The sequence below is a fragment of the Macrobrachium nipponense genome, chromosome 30 (assembly GCF_015104395.2).
Source record: "Macrobrachium nipponense isolate FS-2020 chromosome 30, ASM1510439v2, whole genome shotgun sequence".
NCBI classification, from domain to species: domain Eukaryota; kingdom Metazoa; phylum Arthropoda; class Malacostraca; order Decapoda; family Palaemonidae; genus Macrobrachium; species Macrobrachium nipponense.
In genome coordinates, this window is record NC_087218.1 from 34,854,336 (window position 1) to 34,872,810 (window position 18,475).

Below are 18,475 nucleotides of genomic sequence, written 5' to 3' on the forward strand. Positions count from 1 at the left end.
GGGTAACTGCGACAAATACAGGTTACGCCTTAGAGAAAAAACAAGAAAGGCCTGCATTGAAGCAGCAAGCTCGTTCTGATGTACAGAAGCGATTGAAATGGATGAGCAGAATTCTCAAAAAGAGCAGCATCAGGAGGAACAAACCCGGAGTCCTTGATATACATTAAAAGCCTCCGAGACCCACATATTGAAGGATTGAGCAATTCTGTAAGGAGTCGTCATAACAGCCTCCATAGCATAAAATCTTCAATTGAGCAGAGACCGAAGCCTTAGAAGGCAAGGGTTGACTTGAAAGTCTGACAAAATCAGGATTTGGCTTGGGGGTCAGAGAATGAAGAATCATCCGCCACCTGGTAAACTCCTCTCCGGTGTCTAGAAGAGAAGAGAGCTTCCTCTTCCCTTCCCCGATCACCTTCGAAAGTTTAGCGGCAACGTCCGTCCTCACTCTCGCGAACCTCTGGGCAAAGGGAAAACGTAAAAATTCCCGTGACCGGGAAGGACCGTCAAGAAAAATCCCCTTCTGTAACAAACGAGGCGGAGGCTGCTTCTGCTCTTTAGGCCTCGCCTGAGGAAGAAAACTCAAAATTAAATCAAAAAGTTTCTTGAATTCTAAATCATGACATCCATTCGAGGAAACATCAATATCACACGCGTCAATCCGCGTCACCTCATCATCATCGTCAGAATCCTAACTTAGAAACTTCCTCTGAAGTAAAATCCTGACGACTAGCTATCTTAGGTCTGACTAATAATACCCTCCCCCCTTCTCCTAAATAAGCGCCCTTTGCACTGTTACGGGACTAACAGGGGACACGTTGGGTAAAGATTCGTTAGGCCCACCTGCCCGGACCGGATCCATTCCCCTAGGCTTCGCCACGACGGGGTTCACAAGCCGGGGTATCTGTCGCACCCGTTACCCATGGTGCTGTCGACAGGTACCTGACGAGGAGCTGAAAAATGAATCTAAAAGTGTGTTAGACCATTCTAGTAAAGGCTTCTTGAAAATTCTCTGACAGATTGTTAAACTTAGCAGAATATCTCTATCTAGACTAAGCTGTAATTTCTTAAAATTCTGTTTCCAGGTAGTTTCCATTGCCAAAATCTTCGAATCTACATCAGAACTAACTTCACTAATTACCGGTTGTACAGGGGCAAAGCATCAATTAATTCGAATCGGAGCGTACGATACCGAAACCGAAGAGCCAGAATCATGAGCGCCCAAGTCAAAGAATTCGTTAGATACAGTTTTAGCAATCGATTTCTTTTTCTCCTTAACCGATCTTTTACGCTGCAAGATTGTTTGGCGTTTCATTTAAAGCAGTCATATCCCTCGTCAGACCAGGGCTTACATACGTCACAACGAGAAGTCAAGTCACAACCTGTCCACAGACAAGAACTACAAATGTCATGGGGTTCATACTCCCTGCTACTCATCCTTGTCCCACAAACCGGGCAGTTCCTGATGTTGCTGGCAGAAGAAGCATCGTAATTTCTTGGTAATCCATGTAGAATTGGACAGGTCAGTAGTTCCGGGTCGCGCAAAAGTTCGTAATTTAAGATAAGAACCACAACAGAAATCAAAGTTAATTCACTATTTCGTGATGTAATGCGTGAGTGGTAATTCATATAAAGTTTCATTTAACAAATAATGAAGCTTTAAAGGCACAAAATGTTTAAGAAACAAATTTATAAGAGCGGCCGTGATGTAAACAACACGGGCGCTCGTTAACAACTGATTTGAGGGAAGGTTTTCGTATCTGTCAACGACAGTGTTGCCAACTGGCGGACAGAATAGGAGGTAACAGGGTTGCCAATGTGGTAAATTTTGGTGCGGTTTTTGGGGATTGAGGGCTAGATAAATTATATTAAGGTAATGTTTATTAATATTCGCGCTTGCGCGCCTGCTTAATGATTGTAAACAAAACAAAACCTTGATCCGTGAACTCCCAGCATCCCCAAAGGCGTGTGATTCAAGAGTTTTTGGCTGGTAGGCCTATAAGTATTTTTCCGCGAATTTAAAAAAAAACTTTTGTCTGTCAACGTAAAATACGTCCCAGTCGGCACCCGAGAGACAAAAAATGTCGACTTACAATATGTCCACTCCGCGTTTAGGGGTTTAACTAGAATCAGCACCATGTCGTAGCAAATGGTGCAGGCTTCAGGGTGCCACACCATGTAGGGTGGGGACTCCCCTTCCTCCGCTATGAAAGAGATGGAGCAGTTTGGCGTGGGACCGGCATACTTCGTGTCCACGGGTTCGCTGAGGGAGGTCGGAGCACCCCTGCGCCAGGCAACGCACCTTCTGTAAGGGAAATTATTAATGAGCAACATCCCCTAAGAAGGAAATGGAACTTAAACTAGGTGAGCTCACAAATACTCATTAATGAATAATTCAGTGCATGCACAGTCTTAACCCTTAAACGCCGACTGGACGTATTTTACGTCGACATTTTTTGTCTCTCGGGTGCCGACTGGACGTATTTTACGTTGACATACAAAAGTTTTTTTAAAAATTCGCGGAAAAATACTTTTAGGCCTACCAGCCGAAAACTCTTGAATCACGCGCCTTGGGGGATGCTGGGAGTTCACGGATCAAGGTGTTGTTTTTGTTTACAATCGTTACGCAGGTGCGCAAGCGCGAATTTCTTTCTTCCGCCACCTAAAAGTATCTGTGACACATCTCAAAAAATTATTTTTCGTCACTTTGACATAATTTTTTTAGTTTTTTTACCATTTTAAATTAGCCGTTACATGGAGTATTATATATGAAATGTGCGCATTTTTATGTAGAATAAAACAAAAAAAATACTCATGATTGTAGCTTTTATCAGGTTTTGAGATATTTTTATATAAATAACGATAAGTGCCAAAATTTCAACCTTCGGTCAACTTTGACTCTACCGAAATGGTCGAAAAACGCAATTGTAAGCTAAAACTCTTATATTTTAGTAATATTCAATCATTTACCTTCATTTTGCAACTAATTGGAAGTCTCTAGCACAATATTTCGATTTATGGTGAATTTATGAAAAAACTTTTTCCTTACGTCCGCGAGGTAACTCTTCCGAAAAAAATCATACATGCGATTGTGGTAATGTTTGCACCATTTTAAATTAGCCGTTACATAAAGTTTTTATATATGGAAATGTGCAATTTCATGCAACAATACAACTAAAAACAAACCCATGGTTGTAGCTTTTATCAATTTTGAAATATTTTCATATAAAAAATGATAAGTGACAAATTTTCAACCTTCGGTCAACTTTGACTCTACCGAAATGGTCAAAAAACGCAATTGTAAGCTAAAACGCTTATATTCTAGTAATATTCAAGCATTTACCTTCATTTTGCAAGAAATTGGAGTCTCTAGCACAAATATTTCGATTTATGGTGAATTTATGAAAAAAATAACATTTTCTTTACGTCCGCACGGTAACTCTTCCGAAAAAATCATACGTGCGATTGTGGTAATGTTTGCACCATTTTCAATTAGCCGTTACATAAAGTTTTATATATGAAAATGTGCGCAATTTCATGTATAATACAACAAAAAATAGTTGAAGGTTGTAGCTTTTCTCATTTTTGAAATATTTGCATATAAATCACGATATAGAAAAAAACCCACGTTCGGTCAAATTTGACTCTACCGAAATGGTCGAAAAACGCAATTGAAAGATAAAACTCTTACATTCTAGTAATATTCAGTCATTGTGAAACAAATTCGAAGTCTCTAGCACAATATTTAAATTTATGGTGAATTTTTAAAAAAAACTTTCCTTCCCTCCGCGCACAGATTCCCCGCCACAAATCTCCGAAATGCGTAAGTCCCATTCTCGGAATATTTGCTCCGTTTCATATTAGGCATTTCATAGAGTTTTATATATGAAAATGTGCACAATTTCATGTAGAATAAAACAAAAAATATTTGAAGGTTGTAGCTTTTCTTATTTCCGAAATAATTGCATATATAAAAATATATATATAAAAAATTCGACATTCGGTCAACTTTAACTCGTCAGATATGGTCAAAATCTGCATTTGTAAGCTAATATTCTTACAGTATAGTAATATTCAATCATTTGTCTTCATTTTGAAAGAAATTGGAAGTCTTTAGGACAATATGTAGATTTATGGTGAATTTTTGAAAAAAATATTTGTTTACGTCCGCGCGTTACGAATTCATGCATTATTTTGTGATAATATTTTCTCTGTGTTGCTTTTATCGTTTTACAATGTGTTATATACCAAAATGATCGCAATTTAGTGTAAATTACAACGAAAAAAAAGTAACTTGTTACCTTTAACCGTTTTGCGCACAGCGCGATTTGAATACAATTATATATGAAATTTCGTTTTTGCGCTATCATATATCGCATTATTTATATATGATAATGATATTTTTTTTCATTTCTGATGGTTGCATACTAAACTTCAGGTAATGACAAAAAAAGGAGCCAAAAATGAACTCTTAATCTTGAAAACTAAGCGCGCTGTGATTTTTTTAAAAAAATATTTTTTCCGCTTCCGTGCTCACTCTGAAACATCTCCGGCACACGGGAGACTTTTTTTTTTTTTTTACCGCTTCGGCGTTTAAGGGTTAATGATAATAGCATGCATAATCCACAACAATAGGCATGGAATTCACTAAATAATTTGTCTTTAACAATTTCATGTCCGTTGTAGGTTGCGTTCGCGGGTTCCAGGCAGGCTCCGATAGCTACTCTCCGATATCCGCCTGACTATGAGCGATATCCGCCTGACTATGAGGAGGGCGGACCTCAACTCGATAGTCTGACTGGACCGGAGGGCTACACATAAGCGTAAGCGCCTACTAAGACCCCGAAAATGGAAACCGATCAACCGTAGGTTTATCGGACAACTCCGGCGGTGGATGTGAGGGTAAGTCACTCTCCGTCGGTACCACAAAGGTCTGGAGTTAATATCTGTACTACTTTGCCAACCTTGGCTACACTCAGGTCTCAATGGCTTTTGTACTAGCCGTTAGCTGTGGAACCACCGGAGATAGCGAGTCAGGAGAAGGGATTACCACGTCTGACGATGCTTATCTCCGTTAAAAAAGGGGGGCGGGGGGCAGGAGGGGTTGAGGACAAGCCGCTTACCGCCATTCCACTGTTAAAGGGGACGTAAGGGAGACCACGGAGTGTGTAAGTAAATACGAGCTGCCGGAGCTGTCTACGCCATTGGCTGAGCTCCGGCAGTCTAGCGCAGGGCTACGTATTCCTTACTCGCCACCCCTGCTCCTTCCCCACCTGTCCCTGACCTTTCCACCCCCCCCCCCCCCCCACTTATGTGTAACTCAAGCGGACGTCTCTTAGAAAGAGAACTAGTACTGTGAGTTACAATGGATCGGCTGAGCCAAGCCTATAAGTGGATGGGGTGGTTGGGGGGTGAGGTGGTTGGGGGGTAGGGTGGTTGGTTGTGGTCGGACATGGATGTCTGGCTGCCTGCCCGATCATAGGTGGCCACCCAACTGGTCGTGCAGGCTACCCTAGTAAGGGTAGAGAGGATGGAACCATGGCCTGTCGTGGTTGGTTTCGCTACCGATTAGAGTGGCCACCCAATAGACGATGTGTAGGTACCATTGTAAGAGTGGTAAAACGACCTGGCCTATGGCGCGTGTTGGTAACAATCGGTTAGGGCGGTAACCTATCAGAGGCGTAGCTAACCACTATAGGATGGTAGTGACTGGGTCCAAGGTTCACTTTGGTAGGATCACGACCAGAAGGGGGCCTCGACCAAGAGGGATAGCCTACCGAAGGAGGCTAGGCCAGACTAATGTCAACCGACCTTTATGGTACAGTGATACATTTCATATAATGGACTAACGAACATATAGTAATAATGAGGCAATATAGGAGAGTTGCAAAAGTGTTCTATGACCTATGAGAAGTAACTGGTACGAGATTGATTGTGATCGAGGCCGCTAGGGGCACAATCTCTCAGAGTACTTTGCTCCCTAAGCTCAATATCAGAACCCAAACCTCAACTAAACCTACTAAAACCGAATTTATTCATTTCAGAGTGGTCAGGATGACAGATCCTTCAATTAAGGAGCTTTACTACCTTTCGGAATTATATGGGAGTGACGGTTATGTACAGCTAGCCTTTCTAATGAAAATACCTGGACTATACTGTTTTGGTGGAAACTTTTCAACCTCTTCAGTGAATTAAACACTAGTGTATTTACTATCTATTCACGTAAAATACTAGCATATGCAATTATGAAAAAACTTCCATCGGAGAGAGAGAGGGAGAAGAGAGGGAGAAGAGGGGGAGAAAAAGAGCTACCAGCTCTCTCTCTCGCTAAGTCCCACAGGCTACGTTTAAGTAATAATGATAACAATATTACCACCATAAAGCAACTCTCTCGCTCTGCGACTTCACAGGGCACACGGCCTGCTTTCGATAATGGTAATATACTAATACTATAAGAACATGTCGAGATCCCGCGCACGCCCATAGTTAAGGGAAGAAAGAGCTAACAGTTCCTTCTCTGATTTACGTCTTAGCTTAGGGGCCATAGTAACTCCCGAAATAGACATGGGCGTGAATGTTATCCTTGTAACATATTCTACATTGAAATGTATATATAATAAGAAACACAGGAATTGGGAACTTTGATGTCAATTAAATGAAAGTTGGAATTATGTATTTGAACAAAACATAGTACCCAACCCACGCGTTCCCGCTTGCGTTACCCAAGATGGCAGGGTGACGCCGTGCTCCCGCAGTACTTTCTATGGGACCACGGGCCATAAAACGTCCACAACTTCATAATATGTGGAAAAACATAAATTGGGGTACTCTACTTAGGTGTAGGAGACATCTCGGAAGAGGCCATCGCACAAAACACAAACCAAAAGCGGTAAAGAGTGAGCAAGAAAAAACGTGTCACTTCTGAAAAAGGTTTCTAACAGGATTGAAGATGTCGCTCGAGTCGGGTATTAACAGTAGTAGTACGAGGGCAATGTAGGCGTGACTGTTGACTCGGTTCACCCCATATGGAGGTTTTTGAGAGGGAAGACTAAATGGCAGGAGACATGTGAATAGTGGCTTTCTCACGCCCCGAACTTTATACCCGACGCCCTTTGGGTGCTCGCGCGAGGGTAGTAACCTCCGCATACCAATGCTAGCTTTTTTCTCTGGTATATTTAGAAATTATTTATACTAGAAAAGTAGATAGCAGGATCCTTTTCACCGGCGAACACAGGTCGACCCAGAAATAGCATTCTTCGAGATGGATCTAGACAGATTCCTGGGAGACACAAACAGAGTTCTAGGATGAGGAATAAGCTTCTCCGTGCGAGATCTTTAAGGCTCATACAGGACACAGTTACCTTTCAGACTGGTCACCTCCTACGAATTCTTCTAAGGAGGAAACCTTGAACGCTCTAGGCAAAGGATTTAACTCTGACTCCGACTTGGCTATGAACTCTGGAAGATGAGAAAGAAAAATGTCTTCCCCCAAGAAAGAAACTGCCCTGGCTACCACTTGTATTTCTCCGACTCTCCTAGCCGTGGCAAGAGTGACACAAAACAACACTTTCTTTGTCAACTCTCTAATCGGTATCGTCTCTAATGGTTCGAAAGCCGCAGAGCTTAATAACCTCAAAACTACCACTAAATCCAACAATGGGGCCTGAAGCGGAATGATAGGGCGTTCGATTCTAAATTATCTCAAAAGATCGTGCTATATAACCTGTGATTGTGGAATATGACAATCTTTTACTTTTCTTTAAGAACAGGAGAAAATTCACTATTTTCGCTATTGTTGGGAGAGAAATACTATGTCCTTTATGGCACCAATTTCGGTACATCTCCCATCTGAGAGAGTTGTCTAGCCACAGCTTTAGAGGCCTGCCTGACGTGCTGCTCGCTAGATAGTCTCCACACAGCTAGCTTCAGCAAGTGGAGGTTCTGGTGGAAATAGTGGAAGTGCAGCTGTCTGAGAAGATCTTTTCTCTGGAAGGAGCACTGAGGTTCTGTTAGCATATCCTGGAGGTCCGGAAACCAAGTCTGGTGCCAGAATGGAGCAATTAGTCATCTGAGTATCTGAAGTTCTCTGAACTGTTCCTCAGTTTTACGAGAACTTGATGGATCATTCCGAAAGGAGAAAAGGCATGCACCTGGAGTTTGTTCCACGAATGCAACATTGCATCCGTTCTGCAAGACATGGGATCCTCCACTGGAGAGAAATACAGGTTAACGGCGAGGTTCTGTTCCTGGGGGCCAGTTGCTAAGTGAAATTAGTCTCTTAACTGAAATTCAAAAGTCTATGGGCGTCACAATCCCCCTTACGGTGCCCTAGAGTTGTTGACTATGCGTTAGACAGTCACGGCCAGATATTTTGCCCTAATATGTAATAATTCTAATGAAAACGTGGAATTTCATTTGCCTAATCATTTACAATAGTTTGCCCGGTAGTTCTACAAATTTTTAATGTCAGATTCAATGAGCTTGTTGGTAAATTTTGGCCTAGTAAGAGAGAGAGAGAGAGAGAGAGAGAGAGAGAGAGAGAGAGAGAGAGAGAGAGAGAGAGAGAGAGAGAGAGGGTAGTTTACAGTTTAGTTGGCCAGGCTGCACTACACCTTTTGCCTGGCCCTTAATCCCTCCACCAAGGTAAGTAGTTCCCTGCCCGACCATGCTTCGACCTCAGTTTGTTCCTGTGTGTCAGCATATCAACAGTCAGCATGTCTGCTTCTTCCATGTCGTATCCGGCGCATGTGCAATTTGCCGTCACCATTCCAGTGATTATACCCGATCAAGTGATCCTATGCCATGACGAACGGTCATTGCAATTTGCCGTCACCATTCCAGTGATTATACCCGATCAAGTGATCCTATGCCATGACGAACGGTCATTGCTCATCTATTTGATGAAGACCGGCCTTCTAGGTGACCTTAGTGGTGTGTGTGTGTAGCCAGCGTAAAGAAAACACCGTTGGTCTTGTGAAACAAGATGACAGTTTTCAATGGCGGTGCAACGCAAGACAATGCTGGAAACACACTTCTATTCCCAGTGGCTCATTCTTCTCGGGTTCCCATCTCTCCTTTGGCACTATCATAATACTAATTCATGGTTGGCTTCACGATGCTTCCCAGAAATATATGCAGCTTAATTTGAAAATCGAGTCACCCAACACCATGGTTGATTGGTACAATTTCTGCCGGGACATTTGTGTAGACATTTTGGTGATGAACAACCGGAAAATTGGCGGGCCAGGTCCCGTGGTAGAAATTGACGAGTCCAAGTTTGGAAGATATGTCGAGGGTTGTTGGGTTCTCAGCGGGATTGACGCCAAACAAAGTTAACATTTTTTCAGGTTGTTCCAGACAGATTTACAGAAACACTTCTTCCTATTTTAATTGAAAACATACATCCATATTTGATTGTAATTTCAGATTGTTGTAAATCATACCAACTAAGTCAACATTTCAAAACACCATAACATTAATCACACATTACATTTTGTTGATCCAGATTATAAAAACAAACACAATAGAATTTACTTGACGGGTGTTGAAACGTAATGTTTTACCTAGAAGTGGCACAGTCAAAACCTTCTATCACTCTTATTTTTCTATGTATTGTGTAAAAAAATGTTACCTTACCGCAGTTGATTGCCCTTTCAAAGCTTTTCTAGAATAAATTATACGTGCAAATCCATTAAGTAAAGTAGATTCAACACCCGCCAAAATGAGGTCTAATTTAGCTGGAATCACACAATTCCAAGACGTCACCATACAAACGGAATCGTCATCTCCACCCGTCCCTGTTCCACAAATTCCAGTTGTCCAGTGCAAGCCAAAGGTAGCTATCCCAGCCAGATAGAAAAGAAGAATCGTGTTCCCCGAAGACTCGGATGATTCTGATTTCCAAGTTTAAGCTTTACTTTATTTCTGGGGGGACTCTAGTGCCGGGCACGGGTTTGACACCTCCCAATAATAAGGTAAGTTAATTGATTTATATGTAGGATAAGGGAAATGTTCCTTGGTTAATTGTGAAATTGAGTAGGTAATATATAGCAGGTCAGTGATTTTGTTGGCAAGCGGAAGACAGGGCTGGTCAGAATATCCGAACATTCACATACTATAACAGTCCACGTGTTCAAACTATGAACTTGGACATAACTTTAATCCCTGTATTACAGGAATTATTAAGTGTGTTTACATATGCGTAAGAAGTTACCGGTGCCAGTCAAGTCCGAATGTACAAGTAACAGCAGATGTTCAAGGGGGCGAAGCCACCTGGCTAGGTAAGGGCACACGCCCTTAGCCAGGTTAGGTTGGTTCGTTTCGTTGGGTTGCAATCACTGTTGCATACCACACTGGGGGTCTGCTCGCCGGCCAGGTTAGGGCATGCACCCTAAGTCTGGTTAAGTTGGTTCGTTTGCTTAGGTCGCAATCAGTGTTACCATACCATACTGAGGGGTCCAGGGGGGGAAAGCCCCCGGCCAGGTTAGTTAGACAGGTCGCACATCTCATGCCCGAACATTCACTTAGGCTAACAGCCCATATGTTCAGACTACGAATGTAGAGTAGGGGGACAGTTTAGTTACCCAGTCCGCACATCTCATGCCCGAACGTCCACTTAGGCTAACAGCCCATGTGTTCGGACTACGAATGTAGAGTAGGGGGACAGTTCAGTTACCTAGACCGTGCATTTCATGAACCAAACGTCCACTTAGGCTAACAGCCCATATGTTCGGACTATGAATGTAGGGTAGGGGGACAGTTTAGTTACCCAGTCCGCACATCTCATGCCCGAACGTCCACTTAGGCTAACAGCTGCTTTGTGGATTTCCTAGTGTTCATTGTCGTCGTCTTTGTGTTCCCCCCTCCCAAAAAACCCTGGTTTCCCAATAGGTCACCCCTTTACCGTTTCAAGGAAATTTAGGCCTGGAAATACGATTTCCATGTCAATTTGCCATTTCTTATGTGTTTTCCCCCCACCCAAAAACCCTGGTTCCCAACAAGGTCCCCCTTACCATTTCTATAGGCTTTTCGATATTCTATTACTGCACATTTTCAAAAATTGCGCCAAAATATACGGGCACCATCTTGTTTGTATTTGTCCGCCGATTACCTAGCAGACGATACCCTTGGCCAACTAAACTGTAGGCATTCCAGTCTCCTTTCTCAGACTACTAATGTTTCCCCCTCTCTTTATTCATCATATCTTCTAGTTAAATCAGCTAAAAAAGCAAATGAGAATGGTAAAAGTATAGTTAGTACTGCTATAATCATTGCTTAAACTCTGCACCCATAACCAACTGAACGATAACAGTTGTTTTGCTACAACCACCAAACCGAATCTGACAACAATGTTTGCTTGCATTTCAGCCATCGTACGATAGTAACAAATTACTGTAGTTTTGTTACCAATGACGTTCATTAAGTAGAATAGGACCGATTTATTTTTATGCTATACATTTATTCGCTATGGAGAAAATACCGGCACGAAAATATAGTATATAGTACGTACTGCTATATTTAAGCTGCATTTGTAGCTGAAGCTGAGAAAACAATGTTCACACTGCTAATGACTGTAAATTAGCATCATGCATCAGTAACATGATGAAACTCAGCCGCAAATAATAGTGGAGAAAATGTATTTGAATAAAATATACTCCCCACGAAAGAACACATTTTACTGTTGTTTTCACACCGCCAACAGATAAATACAAAAATATCGCATTATTATGACATAGGATGAAAATAACAAATGTAATCAGTTTATTTCACAGAATAACATGCTCCCGACACCATCTATTAATGAAAAAAATAACTATAGAGTTCATAACAAGACATGCATATTTCAACTTAAAAGCACTTCATATAACAAAAAAATAACCTGTTTACGCTAAATAGAAGCAAGAAAATAGAGTTGACCCTTAAACGCCGACTGGACGTATTATACATCGACTAAAATTGTCTGTTGGGTGCTAAGTGGACGTACGGTACGTCGACTACAAAAAGTTTTTTAAATATTCGTGGAAAAATAATTATAGGCCTAGTTTGCAAAAAATTTTAAATCACCCGCCTTGAGGGATGCTGGAAGATCACGGATCATGCTGTTGTTTTGTTTACAAACGTTACCCAGGTGTGCATGCGCGAATTGCTTTCTTCTCGTACTAGAAAGCATCAGCGACGCATCTCAGAAATTCTTTCATCACTTTGTCGTAATTTTTGCAACGTTTTATATTAGCTGTTACATAGAGTTTTATATATGAAAATGTGTGCATTTTCATGTAGAGTGAGTACAACAAAAACAACCTATGGTTGTAGCTTTTGTAAGTTTTGAAATATTTTTGCATAAATCACAATGTGCCAAATTTTAACCTTTGGTCAATTTTGACTCGACCAAAATGGTCGAAAAACGCAATTATAAGTTAGAAGTCTTACATTCTAGTAATATTAAATTATTTACCTTCATTTTGAAACAAATTGGAAGTCTCTATCACAATATTTTGATTTATGGGGAATTTTTGAAAAAAACTTTTTCCTTACGTCCGCGCGGTAACTCGGCCGAAAATCTCAGAAATTCTTTCATCACTTTGTCGTAATTTTTGCACCCTTTTAAATTAGCCGTTACATAAAGTTTTATATATGAAAATGTGTGCAATTTCATGTGAAATACAACAAAAAACAGCACATGGTTGTAGCTTTTATCAGTGTTGAAATAATTTTCATATAAATTATAAGTGCCAAAATTTCAACCTTTGGTCAACTTTGACTCGACCGAAATGGTCGAAAAACGCAATTGTAAGCTAAAGCTCTTACATTCTAGTAATAGTCAATCATTTACCTTCATTTTGCAACAAATTGGAAGTCTCTAGCACAATATTTCAATTTATGGTGAATTTTTGAAAAAAAAACTTTTTCCTTATGTCTGTGCGTGGTAACTCGGCCGAAAATCTCAGAATTTCTTTAATCACTTTGTCGTAATGTTTGCACAGTTTTATATATATGAAAATGTGAGCAATTTCATATAGAATACAACAAAAATAACACATGGTTGTAGCTTTTATCAGTTTTGAAATATTTTCATATAAATCACGATGAGCCAAAATTTCAACCTTCGGTTAACTTTGACTTGAGCAAAATGGTAGAAAAACGCAATTGTAAGCTAAAAGTCTTACATTCTAGTAGCATTCGATCATTTACCTTCATTTTGCAACAAACGGGAAGTCTCTAGCACAATATTTGGATTTATGGTGCATTTTTGAAAAAAACTTTTTCCTTACCTCTGCGCGCGGTAACTCGGCTGAGAATCTCACAATTTCTTTAATCACCTTGTCGTAATTTTTGCACCGTTTTCTATTAGGTGTTACATAAAGCGTTATACATGAAAATATGCACAATTTCATGTAGAATACAACAAAAAATAACTCATGGTTGTAGCTTTTATCAGTTTTGAAATATTTTTATATAAATCATGATAAGTGCCAAAATTTAAACCTACGGTCAACTTTGACTCGACCAAAATGGTCGAAAAATGCAATTGTAAGCTAAAACTCTTACATTCTAGTAACATTCAATCATTTACCTTCATTTTGCAACAAACGGGAAGTCTCTAGCACAATATTTCGATTTATGGTGAATTTTTTGGAAAAAAAAAAAAAAAAAAATTTCCTTACCTCCGTGCGCGGTAATTCGGCTGAAAATCTCAGAATTTCTTTAGTCACCTTGTCGTAATTTTCGCACCGTTTTATATTAGGCCTTACATAAAGTGTTATCCATGAAAATGTGTGCAATTTCATGTAGAATACAACAAAAAATAACTCATTGTTGTAGCTTTTATCAGTTTTGAAATATTTTCATATAAATCATGATAAATGGAAAAATTCGACGTTCAGTCAACTTTAACTCGACCGAAATGGTTCAAAACTGCAATTGCAAGCTAAAACACTTACAGTCTAGTAATATTCAATCAATTCCATACATTTTGCAACAAATGAAAAGTCTCTTAGCACAATATTTTGATTTATAGTGAATTTTTGAAAAAAAACTTTTTTTTTATGTGCGCACGTTACAAATTCATGCATCATTTTCTGATAATACTTTCTCTGTGTTGCTTTGATCGTTTTACAATTTGTTATATACCAAAATCATCACAATTTAGTGTACAATACAACAACAAAAATTAACTCATTAGCTTTAACCGTTTTGCTCACAGCGCGATTTGTATATACAATTATATATGAAATTTTTTTTCGCGCTGTCATATATTCCAATATTTATATATGATAATGATATTTTTTTTCATTTCTGATGGTTGCATACTAAACTTCAGGCAATGATAAAAAAGGAGCCAAAAATGAACTCTTAATCTTAAAAACTAAGCGTGCTGTGATTTTTTGAAAAAAATTTTTATTCTGCTTTGGCGCTAACTCCCGAACGCTGCCGGCATACGACAGACACTTTGGTAAATAGAGGCTAGGCGTTTAAGGGTTAAGTAGAGAGAAATAACCCTGCCTCTGCCCTCAGCTAATTTTTCCAAAGCAAAACATGGATCGCTTTATTTGTATTTTATAATACTACATACTATATGTAGTAATATGAGACTACATACACTATAATTGGATACAGTGAAGTAAAGCCCAACTTTTTAAAAGAGCCAAGGAATAGATGCATATTCATTATGTTTGTATTTTAAGAGGGTCTCTTAGTGCTTCAGCAAGCACCGAAATATTCACCCATAATCAGACAACAGCGCCATCTATTAAGAAAAAAAATAACCGAGGGAAACATCCACTTGCAAAAACCCTTTTTCACCACAGTAGGTTTAGCAAAAGAAGAACTCGCAGAAACACACTTAGTGGAGAAATGAACCTTCTTTGGTGACCTGACTGGGGACCTGGAACTGGAACGCCTCCCTTGGGAAGGCATTCTAAAACCTCTAGGAGATCTAGTACCTTGAGCCACGACTCTGATCATCGCTTACTGCGATTCTATGGCTGAAGTTGAGGAAACGAAGCTCACCATTGCTGACACATCCTCATCCTTGAACAAGGTATCGCTGAGTGCAATGGGAGCCCATGTCAAAGCCCTCTTATTGACATCTAGAAATTGAAGGAGCTGATGGCTTAGATATGTCTCTCCTCTTCTTCCTGAAAAACGTAGTACACCCAGCTGAGACATTAGCCTGATACACCAACCCCATTGACACCGAAGTAATCAGATTGTCAAATAAAACCGGATCTGAAGGCACATACCTGTCCCGTTTCAAGAAACCCATTTGGCTAGACAACATCCACATAGAATGTGATAATGCTTCTGACTGATGGCAGAATGTATCTTCCAAGAAATCAGACTCTCGCAAAGAAACCCCTACTAGCCTAGATGATGAAGGAACTGTAGACATAAGTGCCTCCACCCATTCGTTCAGAGGCACCCTGTTACTGGATGAGGGGTTACCCACCACACCGTACAACCCCTTCTGAATAGGAGGCAAGGTTGAATCCTGCTTACCTGAACCAATGAGCATAGCCAACCTGGTGTCCACCTCCCTCAAAGCCTGCTCAACACGACTGAACCAACAAATTAGATATTTGAGGAACCACAGGTTTTGTATAATACAATGTTTCAAACATTGCCTGATTAGGCTGTACCGGATCCTCAGGAACTTTCAACTGTGGATACAATAAGTGAATGAATTTTATTCTTCCTCTACATCCCGATCGTCTGGCTTGGCCGAAGCAGGAAAAGGGACAGAGCGACCACCAGGAGAACTTAACCCAAAAGAAGGGGAACCTGATACTCCGATACCTTACCTAAGGTATCCATGCTTACACTGGAGCCAACCTCCAAAGGTTGCGCAAAACCATCATCGCCAAATTGCAAAGAAACACCTGTCTCCAACGCACTCCCCATGAACAGGTGTGCAGAACCTAAACCGAGTACACCTGTGACCACAGCACCAGAGCTGCAAACGCCTGGGTGCGCAACCCTTCCGCCTCTGAGATATGACTGTGCAACTGGTACCTGGGAGACACTTGGCTGAGCTGAACCTCTCTCATACACCGTCTGCGATGTAATACCCGCACCCAACACCAATTGGTGCACATGATTTGCACCTGCGAGTGGCGAAGCCGCGATACCTGGACCACCTGTTCTTGGTTGAAACAGTGTCCCATTTGGACGAATACCGGAGACCGACAAAACATCCTTAATTAAATGTAGAGGAAGTACTTACCTCAGGAGGACCCAAAACCATACCTGAACCAGCCCCACCAGCTTTAGACGATTGAAGAGCTGGAACCTCAGGAAAAGGTGAGAGAGAAGTCAAAGGGGAATGAAAATGTGAAGAAGCCACACTCGGTGCCACCAATGAACCGCCAACCGCCAAGTTTGAATAGGTGGAAGATAGACTGGACGTACCCATACTCAAAGGTGCACCTAACGACAAATTATCATCTACAGAAACTGTCGTAGCAGTTGCAAGCTTCTTACCTTCTGCACCAGATGGACGCGGAATAGCAGATACCATCGGAGCTGAAACATTCAGGATGGAGCAAAAGTATCACCTAAAACCGAACCCGCATGTTTCGTGGCCTGAATCTACAACTCGCATATATTAAATGGTTTAAAGGTGGCCTTGCGGAAGCTTCTGCAACCGCCTGTTAACAGGTTGAAGTCCGTAGAACTGCTTGACCCGCAGCCAAGGAACCAGCCGTAGGAAGACTAGATAGAAGCATAAGGGGAACCTCCAAAACCGACACCAAAGATGCGGCCGATACAGAAATATGAGGAGAGAACTTAGAGGAAGATTTGTAATGTAAAGTTGAAATAGGAATGGACAGAGCAGAAGAAGACAGAGGAGAGGAAGACGAAGAAGCCATCTTTTTGAGGGAGAGCAAATAGATAGAATCAATACTGCCCTGATAATAAAAAAAATGCGTCATTGGAAAATTCAGGGAAATTCTTTAGAACATGTTTCCTTATATTGGGAAACCCAAGATGAAAACACAGTCTTACCAATAATCTATACCTTTGGGATAGACCCAAGATATTAGCATTATACTCTGCCAAATTAAGGGACTGGTCATCTGCAATACCACTACTGAAATAACTACCCTGTTTCAACACAGTGGCAAAAGGGGACCTTCGAAGAAGGCACTTCCTCCTGAAAATCTGCAACTGACACTGAATCAAATGCCACCACAACCGCGGGTTTAGAAGTTTCCTGACGAGGCCTAGAGGCCAGAAACAATACATCTGAAGGGTTCAAAGGAGACACCACCCTAACCGAATTTTGATCCAAACTAGAACCCAAGGGAGCCTGCCCTTGCAACATAAATTCCTGCTTATCTAACTTGCTATCTCTACACGTCTGAGTCTGACCTAGAGCTAGTTTTACTTCAGAACTTATACCAAGGGGGGGAAGAGGGGGAATCCGCTATTAACACTGCCTGCTCCGCGCTGGGGATGGGGCGGCAGATTGTACCTTTGAGGTAAATTACCTGTGGGGCTGATTCTGGAACAGGCAGGGGAGCTGAAACAGAACGATTAGTATCCCCTAAACTACTACTATCTTTGTTCTCACTCAATTTACTCATAAATTTTGCAAAGAGACTCGTCATGGTTGCTGAAAGTTTATCTTCCAACTTCCTGAATAACTTAGGCTCTAAATCCTCCTTTCATATCTCTCCTGTCTCTACCTTACGCTTGCTTTTTGAATCTAAGGACTTTCTAAGTTTGAGATAATCCTCCATCTGATTGGTTGACCAATCCCTACATTCATCACAACTCTGCCTAAGATTACATTGCACCTTTCTGCAGCTTATACAAGGAGGATGTCTTGTCATTTTTCACCTTTCTGAAGCTTGAGAATGTCTGTCATTTTTGAGGGTACTCATCCTTCTCTAGCATGAGTTGCAGGAACGAGGAGCTCTGACATCTCTGGTGGCAGGTTGTTCCAAAGGCACAGTCGTAGGAGAAGGCTTAGGGGAATTGGCTGGCTGAGATTCCTTTTGCAGTTTTCCCATCGTCAAATCCAAGAGTCAATGCAACGGGGTAATCGAAAATAAATCGAAAGTCGTCAACCAAACTCATCCACTGCAAAGCTGTGAGGGTCGGGCTTAGTAAGACCAAAAAGTTCACTAGCAATGGGATGCGTCTATACCGTTCAGCAAACTGAAAGCAATTGAAGGGTATGTATGGCAGTGCTGCTAACGTTCACATGTAACTCAGTAGTTTACTGATAGCGTTGGTAACACTGTCAGTTAATTACCCAATTCATGGGTAAATTTGTGAGGATGTAGTTCGGGCCAGTCAGTGACCAGGGCTAATTCAGGCGTTCAGGGATTGTATTGCAATATTATATTTGATGACATGCAATTATCATAGCCTCATATATATTAAATTTTCTAGTTATAAAAAGTTTGTATCAGTGTAGTGTGGAAGAAAAGCAGTGTATCACTGAATAAAAGAACCTGTTGTAAGTCAAGGA

General features: G+C 41.0%; 1 protein-coding gene across 1 annotated transcript in view; it reads right to left on the reverse strand.

Moving 5' to 3' along the window:
• LOC135202431 (activating signal cointegrator 1 complex subunit 1-like) overlaps positions 1-18,475 on the reverse strand; it is a 326,707-nt gene that overhangs the window by 32,187 nt on the left and 276,045 nt on the right. The window lies entirely within an intron of this gene.